The sequence below is a fragment of the Microchirus variegatus genome, assembly GCF_963457635.1.
Source record: "Microchirus variegatus genome assembly, chromosome: 5".
Taxonomy (NCBI): domain Eukaryota; kingdom Metazoa; phylum Chordata; class Actinopteri; order Pleuronectiformes; family Soleidae; genus Microchirus; species Microchirus variegatus.
The window spans coordinates 15953741-15972018 of NC_139806.1; the positions used below are offsets into that span (position 1 = coordinate 15953741).

The window sequence follows — 18278 nt, forward strand, 5'->3', positions numbered from 1 at the left end:
GACAGGCACAGGAGATCATTTCAAACCCAACCCATGTCTTTCATTACAAGTTTCAGCTCCACCTCTCCGACAGGCTTTTTAGAGTCGACATACATAGGCACAATCCTTTGTCACAGTCTAGACACAGTAGAGTCCAACATTTTTGCACATACATTTGTCTCGATTGAAAAATGTGAATTGGGTTGTGATCGTCCACATTTAAAACATTTGGAAAACACTGCTGGGATAGCGATTTGAGAGGTTAGAATAATCATCCACCTCCTAATTTAGTCTCTTCCCAGGCTCCTAATGCTGTTCCTGAGATTAAACAACAACAACCTACAGACGAGACTTAAGTCTGCCTCTTGTGTCCGTGATCTTGATCTCAAGGTCAGATACTGCATGGGGCAATTAACAGCACCGCCAAGGAGAGACATCATTAAGCATTAAATCAATTGATGCCTCTACAGGCTCTGCAAGGGTGATGAAGTGATTGTGAATGTGAGAAGGTTCCGGTGTAAGTAAGTGTGTTTATAGATGTCTTGAACTGATATTTGCATGAATCTGTGTGAGGTTGTTCATACAAACAACAATGAGTTCCAAAGGGATGTGAGAAGAGGAAACCATAAAAGTGCTGAAGTTGGGGATATCTGACACAAGCCATGTTCTGATAAGCTCCGAGGTCCTTCAGCTTCCTGAAACAGAGCTTTACAGATTAGGGATGGTACGTATCATGTTTTTTTTTTGTGCGTGTCCGGTACTGATATCACAACCGTGAATCCTTTTAAACAAATTAGCTGGTGATAAATCAATTGTGCTGATGCTTTTACTACCTTGTGATAACCAGCCATTTCAAAAACAGCACACAGCTGCGTAGCAACCATTTACATTCCTCTTTCATGCCCCGGTCACATGAAAATAATGATGTTGCTTGTGCTTATGGTTTATATTCTCTTTTGCCGATATCCAGTCCAATGATTGTGGCCAGTATCAGACCAATATTGATACTGTGTGCCATATCGGCTCATCCATATTACAGATCGGGCCAATAGAAATAAAGTAAGTGTTTCTCATGTAACCATTTGCTGCTGCACATTACTCACTTACTCCATTACACCGCTCCTTTCTGGTATTCCTTTACTGTATTTGCAATGTGGATCTCCTCCCCCTTCTCGCCCCAAGACACACACAAACCACTGTCTGCTTTGACAGCAATTGAACTCTTAATTGCCAGCAGCTCTGAATCTTCTTTTGTCAGGATGGAAACAATCGATAGCTTTTGGATTATAAACCTCCCCCCTGACACAAAAGATTAATTGAAGCATCAAACGGCTCTCCAAGCAGTGGTTGAAAGTGGGAGCCTGTGTTTTAGGAAGAGCATGCATGTCTGTCTCCAGGCTTGGCTCGGGATGATAGTGTTGGCGTGGAAATGAGCTCATCAGATGGGATGTTAATGAAAGGGACGTGTCAGGGTGCGTCTGGCAGCTTGATAGGCCTGGAAGGTCTCACTGTGGGGGGAATGTTTGATATTGCGTTGGGGGTGTGACAACTGACACAGCAGGACACCCCAGAGATGATTCTGTGATAGAGATACAATTACAGCTGCACATTTCTGCAAATAGGAGCAGACCTCGGACATAATACAATAAGTCTGCAAATTCAGTAGACGGGTCCTGAATAGTTCATACTATTGGTGACTTAAAGTATAACAGGGACTGACTGTGGAAAAGTATGCGTGCCTAATGAATGAGTAACTGTTTTTGCCAAAAAACAGACTGCGCTATGCATGTGATGATGTCAAACATTCAATTCTTTAGCAAACATTTGAAATGGCCATAACCTACACACACATGGCTTCTGAGTCATCGCTCTCTGACTGTTTTCTACTGAACTGACACATTCCCCTGTGAATGCCCAATTGATGCACTCTTGTAAAAGCAGCTTTTGTCTGCTCTGTCTTATGCTCAGCCTGGAGCACAAAAAAAGCAGTGACCTTCTTTCCCTGATGCTGACCCCAGACCAAACGGTTGCGGGTCTTTTGAAGTACTGCGGGTAAGCTCGTGGACTGTAAGGGATAAATTAAATATGCATCTTTCAAGGTGAACATGTACACAACAGAAGTAAAAGTATTTGGAATGTCGTCATAACCATTTTCTCGACAAAATCTAGCCTATAGGGATGATAATAAAGTTGCAAGGATGCGTAAACATTTGATGTTGTTGCCAGAGTGAGATGGTGTCTAGTAGACTGGTCCCAGGTAAGGTAATGAATATCTTTCTCTGTGCTCAGATCTTGGCTCACAAAATGCAAAATACAATTTATAATCCACCCGTGTTTTGTTTTATGTGTGTGTCCTTCCTTAAAGGGAACATATTGTGCAAAATCAACTTTTGAATCATTTAAATCCTTATATTTGGTACTCTGGAAGCTCTATCAGTCGGCAAAGTGTGGAAGAAGCATGAAACATGCGATGTTGACTTCCTCGCTTCTTGGGACGTCACAATGCGCTAAATTCCTGGAAATGTTGTCTCGTGGAGCTCCGCTTTGTCTGTAAAACACGCGAGAGTGCTGGCGGGGGCAAAGGAATCTGAAAACTGGAAGTCCACAAAGTCCGCGAAAAGTTCTATTCTTGGCTCCACAGCGCAGCACAGAGTCCTACACAAACTTCCAGCCTCAGAGGATTTATCTGTCCAGTGGATACATGTTATATATGACGGCAATGTGCAATTTCCAAATGCTAACTGCTGTTAGCTCCCAGTAGCTTCTGTGGCTGATGTCATTTCCTGTCCCTTAAGTTTAGTTTTTTGTTCATTAGGACACCAGGGAACCACATTAACTCGTAGAAATAGGACATAATATGTACCCTTTAACTACGGGTAAATATCTCGTATGCGTGGTCACATTTTCACAACTACAAAAACTTCTTAGATTATTTTTTCATCCTCCCACACCTTCTCTGCACAGCTTATTCTAAACAGACACAAGCAGTGTAATCAGAGCCTTACAAGACAGAAACTATAAAATAAACACATCCCAGATCCCAGTGGTTAAGACGATTATCAGATGGTTGTGCATCACCTCTGAGATAACTGAAGGGAGTTTTGTTCATATCATTGATGTTGCCGTTTCAGGATCGTGGGCCGGCACACCAAGGCTGCGTGCACTTTGAAGTTGACATTTTGTGTCAGAAAAGCTTGTTTCACTAATTGGAATCAATACATCATCTTGTAGTAGCTCAAAGGCAGGGCATTTTGTGGAATTCTCAAGTTTATCAGATCAATGGTGAATATATCAACAGGATTATATGATTAAATAGTATAGAAACATACTACATAGCTGAGAATCCCCTCGAAAACTATACAAATCAACTCTGTGGATACATCTTTACAGGTACAAATCTTGAAATTATCCTTTTATATTATAAGAAACCATTATACATTACTTACTGCCTGGCAGATTAATTACAATCTCTTGTAAAGAGGCAGTAGCATTGAGGAGATGCTCAAAATGAAAACTGTCTTCTACCAAAGGTCAAGAGCAACTCTGACACAAAGTCTATAACAACACAAGAGATTCAAACAACAACAAAAAGTTACTGAAATTGTAAGCCATGAAAGATTTCCTGTCATCTCGGTAGCTGCTGTAGTTTCTGTGTCATGAGAATGTTGGCGAAATCCTGGGATTTGTGGTTACATTTGCAGTAAACATTTGTGACAATTACCTCACAGTGCATTTTCTCTGCAATGAGTCAATTGTAGCTGTTCATTAGACACACAGTCCAGTAAAAACACAACACCATAATGCACAGGGAAAACTGAAGCCATGGAGAAAGATATGATAAAAGGGAAATGAAGTATTGTGTTCATATTTTAGGAGAATGGTCAGGTGATACAAAATAAATTCAAAACAATATCATACAATATAATAATTACAATTACATAAGTTCATACTGCCTTTTTCTTGGACCTTGCTTTTTTAAAAATCCATATTTTAGTACCAAAACGTGCTTGGTGAAGAGAATTCTGTAAACAATATTATAAAAAGGCTGCATCAATAATATGTTAATATTAATAAACTCTGGGATGACCTGCCTGGGGATATAAGGCGATCTTTTTTTTTTTTTTTTAAATCAGAAAGCCCTTTCTGATTTTATCAAGCTGCCTGGCGTCTTGCAACAGTTCTATTAAATATGTTTTCATTGTATTTCCATTTTCTCTGTTTTAATTTCAAATGGTTTGTTGCATTAATGGTTTCTTTTATTGGAATCTGTGTTTATATTGTGTTTAGGACTTTTTTTTGCACTGTTAAGCACTTTGTACTTTGTTGAAGTGGATTATATAAAGATGGTAATTATATTGCAATAAATTCAACACACATATATTGACACATTTTTTTCTTTACAAATATTTCATTTTCAAGTGTTTTTTTTTCTGTCTGCTACTTTTTTTTCCCTGCTTATTTTATTAAGTGAGATAAAGTCTACTTATGTCTACTTATGCTGAAAGCATACACTGTATATACTGTGCTCATTAACTCTAATCCCATAACACCGCAGTGTTATGGGTCTTTTGCAAAATGCAACACAATTCGCAAAGTGAGCCCAGTAGTAAGAGCATGGGAGGGGTTTGAGTAGATGTTTGTAGCCAGCTAACTTTACGAGGAGATCTTGGACATGTTGAAATACTCTGAGCAGGAGGTTTTGTTCTGAAAGGCCAGACTGTTCTCACACACAGTCCGAGCTTAGCAGTCATTCACTGTACTAACAACAAGCACATGAACAGGCAGACGGTCAAAAGCCACTTAGCAAACATTTAATCAACATGACGTATCGTATGTACACATGCTGTCCGTTGGACATTCAACGTGGACATGTGCAAACACATGCTGCATTTAAGGCTGTGCCCTGCAATGCAATGTGAGCTTACACACACACACACTGACACCCACCACAAACCCCCCGAAACACAAGGCTCGTTCCCAATAAACACAGAGAAAATAAATATTTAAAACCTCAAGCTATGAACAAACCGAAGCACTGGCAGAAATCTCTGGCTGTCCTTATAGAAGATGTGCACACTCTTGGCAGTACTGCAGCATTGGTTCAAAGGCAACTTTATTAGAGCGGAGTAACTCGCATCATAAAAAGTGCAAGGAGAAATCGCAGGCAAATCAGGAGAGGTCACGAGCAGGGCAGGCAAGCTCAAGCAGTGCTTGTGCTCCATTTCTCTCATTCATTCTGTTTTTAAAAGATCTGTCCAATCCAAAGAGTCTTTTGTTCATATCATATTTTGTTCTTCCTCTTACCATAAACTTCATGAAATGCTGCTTTCTCATTCTTTCTCTGTTGTTTTGCTTTGCTCTGTAACCCAGCTGGTAACCACATGAACCACTGAATGACACAGTAGCCGCAGTTACTTGGAAGTCTGAGCAGTCAGGACTACCTGGGGCATGAAGTTTTGGCTTCATTTTTGCTCACTATTTTATTCCCAACAGCAGTTTTACTGCCTTATTATATATGTTGGCAGTTTGGGGATTTTGGGAAATGTAACAGGTTCAAAGACTGTCTTGTTCCGATGAGAAACCAACGTAATGGATGTTCAAAAATACCATAACACAATGATAAATGAGGCTTACGTTTGAAAAAAATAAAAAATAAAAAATCTCATCCCACGTTTCTTTCACCACAAGGGAACCCAAAAATAGGCCTGTCAAATTTACTGTAACTGTTATCGTTCCATTAAAGATTTCCTTTCCTGCCTGGTTTCCATTACTGAAAGCGGAATTTAACTGCAGTTCTGAGTAATGAGACAAATAATGTGCCGGCAACATTTGAGATTAGATCCTGATGGTAAACAAGCCATAGCAAATAAGTAAAATGTGTCACTTTGTGAACAGGCTGCTGCTAGCCCACACAATTGTGTGGGCTAGTCTCTATGGTCAATAAGTATGCTTCTCACTTTATTTAGCATAGGTTATACACAACAACTCAGTCTTTAACAGAGACAGTATAAATCTGTCCAGTCTCATTTCTTCAAAGAAAGCACCGTTATACTTCATCAGCCATACATTCCAACTAAGGTTGAGGTTTGATGCTGCGTTCCAGAGCCAATCCAAACCAGTTGGACTTATCCTACCTCCAACTAGAAAAAGTGCACTGGAATGCCTGTCGAAGTCAGACCTACTTGGCGAAGTCGGGGCTGATCGACCTACCCCGACTTCACCAAAATGACGTCGGAGAATAATGCCGGCGCCCATGGAGTCACAAGAATAGGCTATAAACTTTACTTTTCTGCGTGTAGAGTTGTTTTAGACACAGAAATTTTATCACAACTTGTTTTTCATGTTATGGCGTGAAATCATGTCGTTGTTGTTATCTGTTAGCATGAAGATATGTAGGGCTACGTTAAAAGTATACCCATGACGTTACATATCGATATGTATCGCTTTTACATATACGGCTTGCTTGTGTATGTAAGTAGACTGAATTGCTACCAGTCAAAATGCCTCTTCAAACATAAATCTAAAGCGCCGTGATCGTCCATGTTTTCTAACACACAACTTCAATTGCTGGAACGCTTTGAAGTAGGAGCTAGTACAATTCAGGTAGGATAAGTCCGTTTGGATGGGCTCTGGAACGCAGCATTGGTCTTGTTCTATACACTTAAAAAATACTCCAAAACGGGGGCTCCTGGAAAGATAATGTTTATCTTTCTGAATCAGGAATGTATTCCGTGGCCTGGTGTCACGCCCTCTGTCATGCTACTCTTCAGTCTGGCAATCATCTGAGTTGAGTGATGAGCCGGCGACGTACAGTCGTCAGGCAGGGTCAGAAAAATAAAGCATAACAGGTAGAGGCAGTCATGTTGGCAACTCCAAACAAGTTGCGACCCGATGTCACTTGGAGACGCACTGTATGTTTACATGCTGTGGTTTCTCCTATAGTAACTGCATTTTTTGAAACATTTTAAACTCTATCGTTGAATTCTTTAGGGGTTCTGGCCTCCCTGGTTGGAAATCACTAACCTAGTGTGATTGCATTGAGTGTGGAAATACTCCTAATATTAATGATGGGGTACCACTCTAAAACATCTACAGCCCTGAGCCTGTTTCTAACTCCAGTTACACTAAATGCAGGGACATGTCAGCCAAGATGAAGCACTATGGTCCAGGACATGTTTACTGTACATTAATGAATCTTTACACTTTTTGTCTTGAACTTCACCTGAGGCATGGCACCTGTGCTATATTAGCAGTATATCTGTCTTCGAGGTGCTGTGGACCAGTAAAATATGGCTGTTTATGGCTGTGCGGTTGGTTTAGAATTACACACCACTATGTTGGTGTCAACTGCTTTGCCACTTCAGTGGCGGTCCCAGGGTGAGTTTACCAAGACCAGGCTGCTTTATCGAGTGGTTGCACTGTAACAGCTATATGGTTGAAGGTTCAATGGCTCATATTACTCATGGCTATTACACACTATAAGCCAGTCCTCTAATGGACAATAACAGTGGTTGCTGCACTTACAAATAGCTCCTGTCTTTGTGTATATTTGTTTTATACATCTTTTGCTTTGGTCTCAGGTCAAACATCCAATCGATACAACTCATTTAGTCTGTTTTCACTTCACCTTCAGACTTCATTTCATTTGTATTGTGCACATGCTTCTAGTTTAAATGCGGTAAGAGAAGCAAAGCAAATGTTTGCTTGTTTCCTTTGTGCCGTCGTTGTTGATTGGATGTCTCTTATCAGATTTTTGGGTAGTTGGAGATTAAAGCTGTCCACAGTCCCCAATGAGCCAGTAGACCACGGTTCTGTGGAGATGTGGCCGACTGCTAATAGTCATCTACAACTCTCTTGAGATCTGGGATTTCCAAGATACTGAGTGGTAAAAAAAAAAAGGAACAACCGCATTCCCATTTGTAGCACATTTGTTTCTGGTAGGCCATCGCTGACCAAGATTACACTCGAAATTCCTTCAGTAAAACTACAAATGTGACTGTAATCCATAAAGTTTGTGGCAACAAATAAGGTCAGCTTGAGGCTTCATTACGGGTACTCTGCCTTCTGGGGTAGGCTCATGTCTGGTCCTGCCTTGGTATGTTCTCTAGGCCATAATGACCTAGGCCAACACTCTGGATAGTCAGAGAGGTGAGCAGGAAAAACGGCAAGTTCAAAGGTGAAAAAAAAACTGAGATGGAAACATATCTATGAGGAGGCAGTGACTCATTTATCATGCACATACCATTACAGGTGAACCCATACTATGACTGCCTCAAACACCGGAGGTGCTTGACACTAACAATTAATGCTATTCTATCCGTCTATGTCTGTTTACATCTGCAGGCTGGCTGATATCTACAATATCAAGGGTGGCTAATCATTAGCCCATTAAAGGCCTATACACAGCCAAGCATGTTTCATTTCAGTGTTACTCTGGGCTCATGAACAAGTATCGATTTACCTACAATCACAGCGACTGCAAAGAGCTGAATTAATTTGGTGTAAGTGACTGGCTCTTGGCAACAAACTGCTCCTGCAGGCTTTCTTATACACACACATACACACGCATAAATATTAAATGTGCAGCACATAACAGAATCACATCACATCCTATTTGAAGGCACTGTTGAAGGTTTGTCATGTGAAAAATCCTACAAGACTCTAAAGTGCTTCAATTGAACAGTATTTCAATACAAACAGTCCTTGGGCAAAGTATGCTTCCACACTGCACTCGTGTGGCCAATACAATGAACTGTATCATCCAGTGTTTGAAGCATTGGAGGCAGATCTGAGCTTGAATTTTATGAAAGAGCTGACAGACAAAGAGCGCTTTAGAACAAATGGGCTTTCAGGAATTATACATGTGTTGTAAATGTAAGCCATGGCTCTAATAAGGATTATCAACAGAATGGGCTTTCCTGACAAAGCTAGACAAACTGTTCAAAGTAAAATAAATAAATAAATAAATACATACATAAACCTTCAAACTGGCAAAAGAATCCCATCCCAATAATGTCAGACCGAGTGCAGACAGAGACTTACAGTCTGTGCAGTTTGCTTAAAGTAAACTAATACCTTTCCTTTAGTCAGTTAGTAAAGAAACAATACTTCATATCCACAATATAAAAATATATCATGTATTTATGGTGTCTCCTTCATTTGACAGTGTATTCTCAATCTGCAGGTATGTTGAACTAAGATTACATCAAGCTACAAAACATAAAGCAACAACCTTTATATCTATATATCAGTTAATATTTAGTGAAGTGAAGAGATGCTAACCCATGCTTGCTCATTCAAAACTTAATCAGTAACCTTTTAACTAGATGAAAGTTAAACAAAGGTCAAAACCAGAGAACACACTAAAAGAGGGCTGACCTCTGCCAAAGCTGCTCAGTTTCCCACTGTGTCACTACTTGCAAGGTTAAGTTTTTCAGTGGGCGACAAAATCCCCAGGAAATGCCATCAAAGTTGAGTTATGCTGCTCACAAACAAACAGAGGGAAAAAAACGGACAAACGCGACAACAGACATAACCTCGTGGGTGGAGGTGATGGGGAGCTTCCATTTGTCTGTCTCATGTTTGAGACAGACAATGGAAACATACAGTATGACTGCTTTTTAAAGCTTTAATAGTCTCTGGTAGCAGTTCCATAGATTACAACTATAATTGGTGTCTGTGGTTTGCTCTGAGGACATTCCCAGGCCTGACTGTCCCAACTGTGCCTGTCAGTGGGTGTAACTGTTCCCCACCTCACTGTGTCGCCTGCTCTGACGTGCCAGTGGATGTACTGCAGGCTGACTCAACAGACCACACAGACTTTTGGGAAAAAAACATTATGCAGCTCCATCAGATTGAAGGAATAAGAAAATCCCAGCCGCCTTGCCCACACACACAAAAAAAAAAAAATATCGCATGCAGACAAACATTTTACAAGACATTTCCTGACCAAGACAACAATTTTCTCTCTTGTGCATATGCCAACACACACTTTCTCATGCAAACTTCCCGGTCTGTGTTCCTCACAAACAAGATTGTGACGACTCTAAAGAAAGATGACGGTGACTCTAACTCAGGGGGCCTCAAACACAAATGACCTGGGGGTCACTGAGCATCTAGTCTGGTCAGGAGGGGGCTGGTCACGTGACAAAAAAAAAAGTCAAACTTTTTTGGGAAAAACTTGTGTTAAATAGGGACGGGCAATGTGAGCTTAAAATGATATGATCATTTTCATATCATGATACAGCTATAAATATTTTTTGGATGACAGGATTTCAAAATAAAAGCTTTTGTGTTGATGTGGAAAGATATACAGTTTACAATATGTAAACAAAATGTATTTATGATGCAAAATTAATTCTAAAAAGCATACAGATAACTTAATTATAACTTGATATTAAGTGGCAGGCCACATTAAATCAATTGGAGGGCCGCATGTGGTCCACAGGCCGCGAGTTTGAGACTTAAACCATTTCATCAGTTTTACAAGTAGTTAGACACCAGTGATACTGATCTCCCAGTAGGTGGCAATATTAGCCCATAACAGAAGTTAATGCGATTCCAAATTCCACCACTCAAGTCACACAGTTCAGTTGCGTGTATGAACTGTAAATAAAACAAAACAAAAATTGAATGATATATACACAAGGGCAGATGGGCAGGATGTGGACGCAGCAATTCCAAAAAGTCGGACGGAGATCACAAGAAAGAAAGAAAGAAAGATGGAAAGACAAAATTGTACAAACATGGGGTTAAAATAAAGGGCAATGCAAGGAATTAAATAACTTATTCAGTTAAAAAAAGGTGCAAGAGACAGCTGATCATTAACAACAGAGCTAATTATATGAATGAAATAGCAGCAGACTCTTAGTCATTAATGTGTTTATACAATCTGTTCTTGGGTGAGAGTGAGAGAGAGAGAGAGAGAGAAATGAATCTATCCCCACTTCCAGCCATATGCCCACATGCCGAGGAGGGCATGGATGACTGAGGTTAGAGGTCTGGAGGGGCAGTTGGTGTGTGGAAGGCAGACAAGGGCAGGCAGGGGCAGAGCCAGGGGAGTAAACTATGTCATAGAGCACAGACGGGCGGAGTGGACCATGATCCTCTGGTGTGGTACGACCACCTGTTTGTCTGCACGTCTGTCTGTCTGATCTGGTCCAGAATGGCATGATCTACTGCTTAAGGATGACAGCTCCAGTGCAAACTGAAATATAAAGAACAGCCAGGGACTCTCCACGGGTAAACTGTACATTACAGTTTTTATGTCCATGTGTTAATTCTCTTAAGGTCAGCTCAGTTTGTACAAAGCGTTCAACAATCCCTGATGAACACAGAGCGAGAGAGAGCAGCATAGCGCTACATCTGGAATATACTGTATGGATGAGGTCCATATCAGCAAAGAACATCCAGCAAGAATTTCAACACCAACAAATAAGTACATTTTCCTTGAGGCAAAGAACACAGAGGCGTCCACATGATCATTCGTACCCACGCACAGAAGGGAGAGGGATTGCGAGGGTGTTGAGTGAGGGGGTCAGGGATCAGACTCTGCTGCTGCAGCAGGGCATGTGGGAGCAAACAACACATCCTCTGCCATGAAGATATATGCACACTGGGCAGACAGAGAACATCACACTGCACCACTTATTTTAGTTAAATGCGTTAGACATTAGCATACGCAGAAACTTTTAGCATATTGTCTATTTAGACAACAATCTAACTTCTGTTAAGGTCAAGGATTAAGGTAGATTGAAAGGAAGCGTGGAAGGGTAGAAGTAATCATGCAATTATCAAAATGAAGTCAAGCAGACGGTGCTGCTGACAGACAGATGGCCAAAATGACTTTCTCTGCAAAAATTCCAGGGGTAATAGCCATGTTTGTCATAATCAGGCTCATCTGTCAATCAGTTTGGAAATTAAACATGTCTTCCTAAGTGAGACTGTAGACATTTATTACTTTTTCTAAGATTAGTGACTCCCTGGCAGTTTCGGTATAGACCTTTACAGTACTATTGCAGTGATTTGAAATAAGTTACCTTTGCTAATTTAAAAAAATAATAATGCTTATGGCAATAGCTTCACATTATTTGCATGCACTTACACGTTCTTCAGTGTGTAACTCCATGCATCAGCTGTTATTACGGCCACGCAGTCACTTATTGGACATAAGGACATCTTGGACCAGTATTCTATTCGTATTCAAACCTGATTGGAAAACAATTGACACAATAAGCACTTTAACATTTTGGTCCCTATTTCCTGGCTGCATCATATATTGTTAGCGGTCTGGCTAAGTTAACTGGAAAATGTTGTTTCTCATTGATTGTTGTGACTGTCTTCCCCCCCCCCCCCCCCGTTTTCTGCTTGTGTATGTCCTCGTGTATTTTGTTTTATTATCATATTTATAAACCTGCATATAAGAACTATGGATGAAAATTAGCCATTGCTGTTTATGTGCTTTTCATTAAATTGGCAAAAAAATAAAGTTTATGTGGCTCTTTCTCCATCTCTCGAATATACAGCCAAACATGTTTCAAAATAAAGGCCTTATTAAATTCTGGCCTTGTGTCAGTCGACTGGTGCTTATGTAGTGCAGGTGTCTAAAGCTGCTCCTGAAAGTCAAACATTTAAATCAGTCCAAGCTGCAGGGTGAGAGATAAAATCACTGTGGCAAGTCATCATGTTCCTTGGTGAGAATGTGTGCACACAGGCTTGTGATAATATAGTACAAACTCATGTATTTTGTCATCAGATTTCAAGGAGTAACGTTGCCTTTTTTTTTTAAAGGTCCATTATAGTTCACATTATAGGTCACATACATACAGCCATTTGTGCTCTGACCTTTCACCTGTCAATGTGTTTAGTGGCAGTAGCTCATACTGCGTAGACTAAAACTGTCTACACTACTGAGCAATGACAACCATGTGTGTTACCTTATTGTAATGTCCTTAGATCGGGGGTCTAAAACTCTGGGGGGACCACTGAGCCGGTCAAGTGAAAAAAAGTCAAACTTTTTGAGAAAAAGACATCGAAATAACAATATCTATGAGGTTATTTTACATAATTTCAAAATAAAAGTGTTTGATAAATAAAGTTCACAATATAAACATATGTATGATGTAAAATTAGCCTGTTAATATTAACATACAGGTATTCTGAGACCTTCGCCTTACGAGTTTGAGGTGTTTGCCTTGGATGCTAATTGTAAATGCCTTTTAAAGTATATTTGTAATAGGTGCTAAATGGACCAGGCCTGCACCTTTCAAATCAAATGATCATTCCGAGCATCTTCACTCAGTCACAATCAGACTGACCGGTTTGAAGGCAATCCTGTACTTCCCAAAGTATATGATACAGGTGTGTGCAGATAGAGCTTATGTAAAATTAGCAATCTAAGCAAGATAAGATTATCGTATCAGGTCAGGGTTCAAGCGACACACGCATGACTAGTAAAGAGGTGTTTTCTGAAAGTAAAGTGTTTGTTTAAACCATCATCATACTGTCTTTCAAATATGTTTTGTATGCATTAACTGGTCCGTTGTTAAAGTGTGTGTGTGTGCGTGTTTGGCAGCAGCATGAAGTGTATATGGATGTATGAGATTAAGGTTGGGTGTGGGTGGGGGTACTTTCCCCTTCATTCTGCAGCTCTTCCGTGTGTAGGCCACATTCCCAGCACCATTCAGGGGTCTCCAGTGAGCGAGCCATGACACCAAACCCACCCGGAATTCTAGGAACGTTTTTCCTGTGGTTTCAGGTTACCGCATACACACACTGAGCACAGATCACAGGCGCACACACACGCGCACGCACAACACCCTCCACAGTAATGTACTGTACTTTTGTTGTTTGTACAGAGTTGGATTTGTTAGCTTTCCCTCTCTCCTTCCGTGCCTGTCATTCATTTTAATTTTAAACTCACACACGGAGTCCGCTGGGTTGGACAACTGACCTTAAACATTGGATTGGATTCAAACCAGACATGTTCGAATTCTCACTCGCATGGTAAATACCGCATGCTGAAAACTTAAAACACGTACACACATTTACACTTAAACTCGACAGGGAGCGTTGCCAGTCTTCACTGCGGGCCCCAAATTCAAACATACAAATATTCATTGCATCACACAAAGTTCAGATTCAACAACTTGCACTCAATCAAGGTCTAACTGACATTTGTAAAGTCGGCTGTATCCCCCAGGAAAAAGGATAACAGCATCCCTATAAATAGCCACTACTAAGAGAGAGGTTCAGCTCTGTAACTCAGATGTGGACGTGTTGTGTATTCAAGAGGTGCCGTATGTGGTACACAGAAATAGTGTAATTGTCTATCAGGTCATAATCCCATGTCTACACGTGTGTTTGGATCAAAGCAGAGGTTTGAAGGTGGATTTTCTCTGCCTTTGAACGGTGTTAAAATGCACACTGAGCTGAACGAGTGTGTTATTGTGTGTTGCTATTATGGTGAGAGTCAAAGACCTGAAGCTTTTATCACGGGCTTTATAACTCAAGAGCAATTTTGCTTTTGCTTCGTTTTAACTGCACTAAAAGTGACATCTATCTATAAAGCAAGTTGCGTCTGTCTGTCTGTGACAGGCATATCTCGCTGACCGTTAGTCAGATTGCCCTAAGACTTTGGATATGGGTTGAGCATGGCCCAATGGTGTGCATCCTTGATTTTCCTTCCTTGGAATTTTAATTTTCACCGATTTATCATGCTGCACTTTCGCCGATTTATCACACTACACCAGACAGGCAGCGGCTCATCAGCAGCAGCTGTGCTGTCGGGAGCGGGGAGGTTGGAGTGAAGAGGCTGTCCTCGCGGTGGGTGAGACATTTTCACACGGTTCACCGCAGAACGTGGTGTTAAGCCCAATTTATACTTCTGCGTAAAGTGCTCTGCGTAGGCTACGTAGAGACTCTGCGTCGACGCAGAACCTTTCGAAGAGCCTCTGCGTCGTCTCCGGGTGCACGAAATATTTTTTAAGTGTCCGTCACTCCGTCAAGGGACAACGGAGACGGCAAGAGCTGCGATTGGTCCTCAGGACAGGCTGAGCTAAGCTGCTCTGTACCGACTCTCAGTGCGCTCCGGGCGTCCTGACAGAGGCGGAGCTGATCCCCGCCGATAACGCCGCTGCCGAACTATAAATACGTCATATCTTAACACACACAACACATGTTTAGACTCTAAATGGCGAATTTCTCGTCTCAAATTATCTTAAAACTGCCTTCCGTCACACAGAAAAGTGAGAAACGGCCACTTTTTCAACAACAACAGACTTTCTCTCTCTTTCTTTCTCGGACGCCATTGCTCACTGTAGCCAGAAGCACAACAACCTTGCGCAGCGACCCCTACTGATCGGGCGGGAAATTGCAGCGAGTGTCCGTCACCACGACGTAGAAGTATAAATGCTCGAGGCGTCTCCGTGGTGACGCAGACGGATAACGCATACGCAGTCGGAGAAGTATAATGTGGCCTTTATACTGAAACGACGAGGTGTCCCTTCCCCAATGCGCGAGCATATATTTATTTTGCATTAGCATGCTACTACTTTACTAAGCTAGCTGAGCTACTAACTTTACAAACCTGTTTCCAAAGGTAAGCTAGTGCGGCTACAACTAGCATTAGCGTAGGGCTAACATAATACAAACACTGTGCAAACTCATTAGGCACAACGCAAATGTCTTCATTTTCGATAAGCATTAGGGTAGCTAGATGGCGTGGCTGACAGAACGCAAAACAGCTCATCGAAAATGAAAACATTTGCGTTGTGCCTAATGAGACTTAGACTTCCTTTTATTGTCATTGCACAGAGAACACAACAGTGAAAAACTGGCAACGAAATGTCGTTGCACAAGTTGCACAGTGTTTGTATTATGTTAGCCTTTACTTCCTTATCATGCATTACCATAACTGAAAAATCTTTTTCAGCTCCCACTATGGGAATACTTCCTACGGGCACTGCACTAGTTGCTTCAAATGCATGACTTTCAGAAATTCAATTACAAAGTCACATAAGGCTGACAGTGCAGTACAGAATCCTTTGATCATCTATGTTACGTTTGGTCATAAAGGAGTCAAATTCATGTACAAGGGCCGTTCGCAAATACTGGCGTCACAGGCGGCGAGCGCTCTAATATTGCAACACCATAAAAGCATCACAGAGCGTGCGCTGAGAAACAGCAAACACTTCATTTCAGTGCGGTGTCTTGCCACAGCAAATTTATGACAGGAGTTAAAATTGCCTCCAAAACCTGAGATTTGTCCTTGAGGACACGTCGTTAGGTGTTTTGTTGTGTACGAGTTATTTTGGCAGCGTGGCGTTTATCTGTGCAACAGATTATAAACAGCGGCGCTGACATCATGCAGGATACATCTTATATTTTCCGATTTTAGTTTTTTTTTTTTATATCTCCGTTCAGTAGCATGCTGTGACTGAATGCGTGTCAAAATGTGAGACTAAAGCTGGTCAAGGGGGCTTACACTCACACTCACTCACAATGATATACAGGTCACTACTGATTTGGCATCCAGACACGCAAGCAGTGAGGACTTCAAAGAGGCTCACAGAGGCAATTAAGCCACAAAGACAAATGGTTCTAAAGCCACTGCTTCCTACTACCATTGACCTATCCTTCTTTTCCCTTATCCATACATCACTTCATCTCTCCATCAGGCCATTGTTTTCACATAAACCCCCTTCTTTCCCCCTCCTAAGCATGTCCATCCCTTTTTTTCCCCTCCATTTCTTATCCTACCACCCTGCTTTGAGTTTGATGCCTTGCCAGTGGGCTAGTGCGAAGGTTGATGTGTGCACTGTCAGCTTCACCCAGTAGGAACTGCTCCAATAAAACATACCAGTCAATTGTGGCATTTTAATTATATTAGCTCGACCAGTCCACCGACTGGACACAGAACAGAAGGCAGAGGTTATAAAACTGTCTCTCTACCATAAAAGTGACAATAGCAACACTGGAAGGAGTTAGATGGAAATCTTACAAACATACAATATGCACAAGGCAAACCATAAAAGTAAGACTTGAGAAGGCCAAAGCACATAAACACCCCTCCCTCAGAGGCATGTAAAGTCCCAAATTGGCAAATAACAGCAAGTGAGGCCAACAAAAAAACACATTTACTTACAAACAACCACAAAAACTTCTAACACTTTGTTTCCTTGGTTTCTTGTGTGTAGCAGCACATTTAGAAATACCATAACTCCAGACTCACAATCTGACCATTTCAGTGGTGAGAATAAATAACTCAGTTACTGTAATGTGATCGCTGTTGTTTTCTCTCTCTCTGTCACACACACACGCACACACACACACACACACACACACACACACACACACACACACACATACACACACACACACACACACACACACACACACACACACACACACACACACACACACACACACACACACACACACACACACACACACACACACACACAGGTTCATGCAGCTTTCCTTTTAAGGACTCTCATCGACTTTCATTCATTTGGACAGCCTAACCAAAGCATTATCCCATTAACCAGTTAATACCCAACCCTAACCTACCCCACAATTCACATCTCAGCCCGAAACTTGTCCAGTTCTTCAGAAACAGGGTCAGCGCTGATGCCAGAAGAGAGGTAAATAAACAAGAACACACAAAGATGCAGGCCGTAAGACAAAAAAGTCGGCTAAAAGCAATGGGGAGCAGGTCATGCTGGGGTCCTAGGCAGCAGCACAGGGTTATGGGAAAGGGATGGGCTACTGAATCCCAGCTAAGGACAAATAGAAGAGGGGGATTGTGGGAGGGCCAGTGGGAAGCACAAGAAGTTTGGTGCAGAAGTCAAATGCAAATGGCAGAGGTAAAAGACCACATGTATGAGAAAGAAACAAATGAGAGGGTTTTTAAAAAAATCATTATCTTCATAACTCATCCTCTCATTTTGAGTACCACAGTTGCTTGGGATGGTATACGACTCTGACCGTACGATAACCTTCGGCAACAGAAAATAATAATGTTCATATCATTGTGATTAGAGCTCTGAAACGTCACCTCCTTCTGCCATCATACCATTGAAAACACAGCTGAGTAACTACTCACACCAACACAGAGGGGGAGGGGTCATGTTGCTCAAGGCTGCACACAACCTGAGTGATTACTGCACTTTTATGAGTCATTAAAAACAGCTCATACCTTAGACACAGTATGACAGGACATTTAAGTCATTTTCAATCCGACAAAACATCTTGAAACTACCTCATGCCTAATACCACTCCAACATGTTGGTCTTCATGTT

General features: G+C 41.4%; 1 protein-coding gene across 2 annotated transcripts in view; it reads right to left on the minus strand.

The window, feature by feature from the left end:
- The window catches only part of LOC310927679 (glypican-5-like), a 96687-nt gene that overhangs the window by 34540 nt on the left and 43869 nt on the right, over positions 1 to 18278 (minus strand). The gene's annotated exons all lie outside the window — the stretch shown is intronic.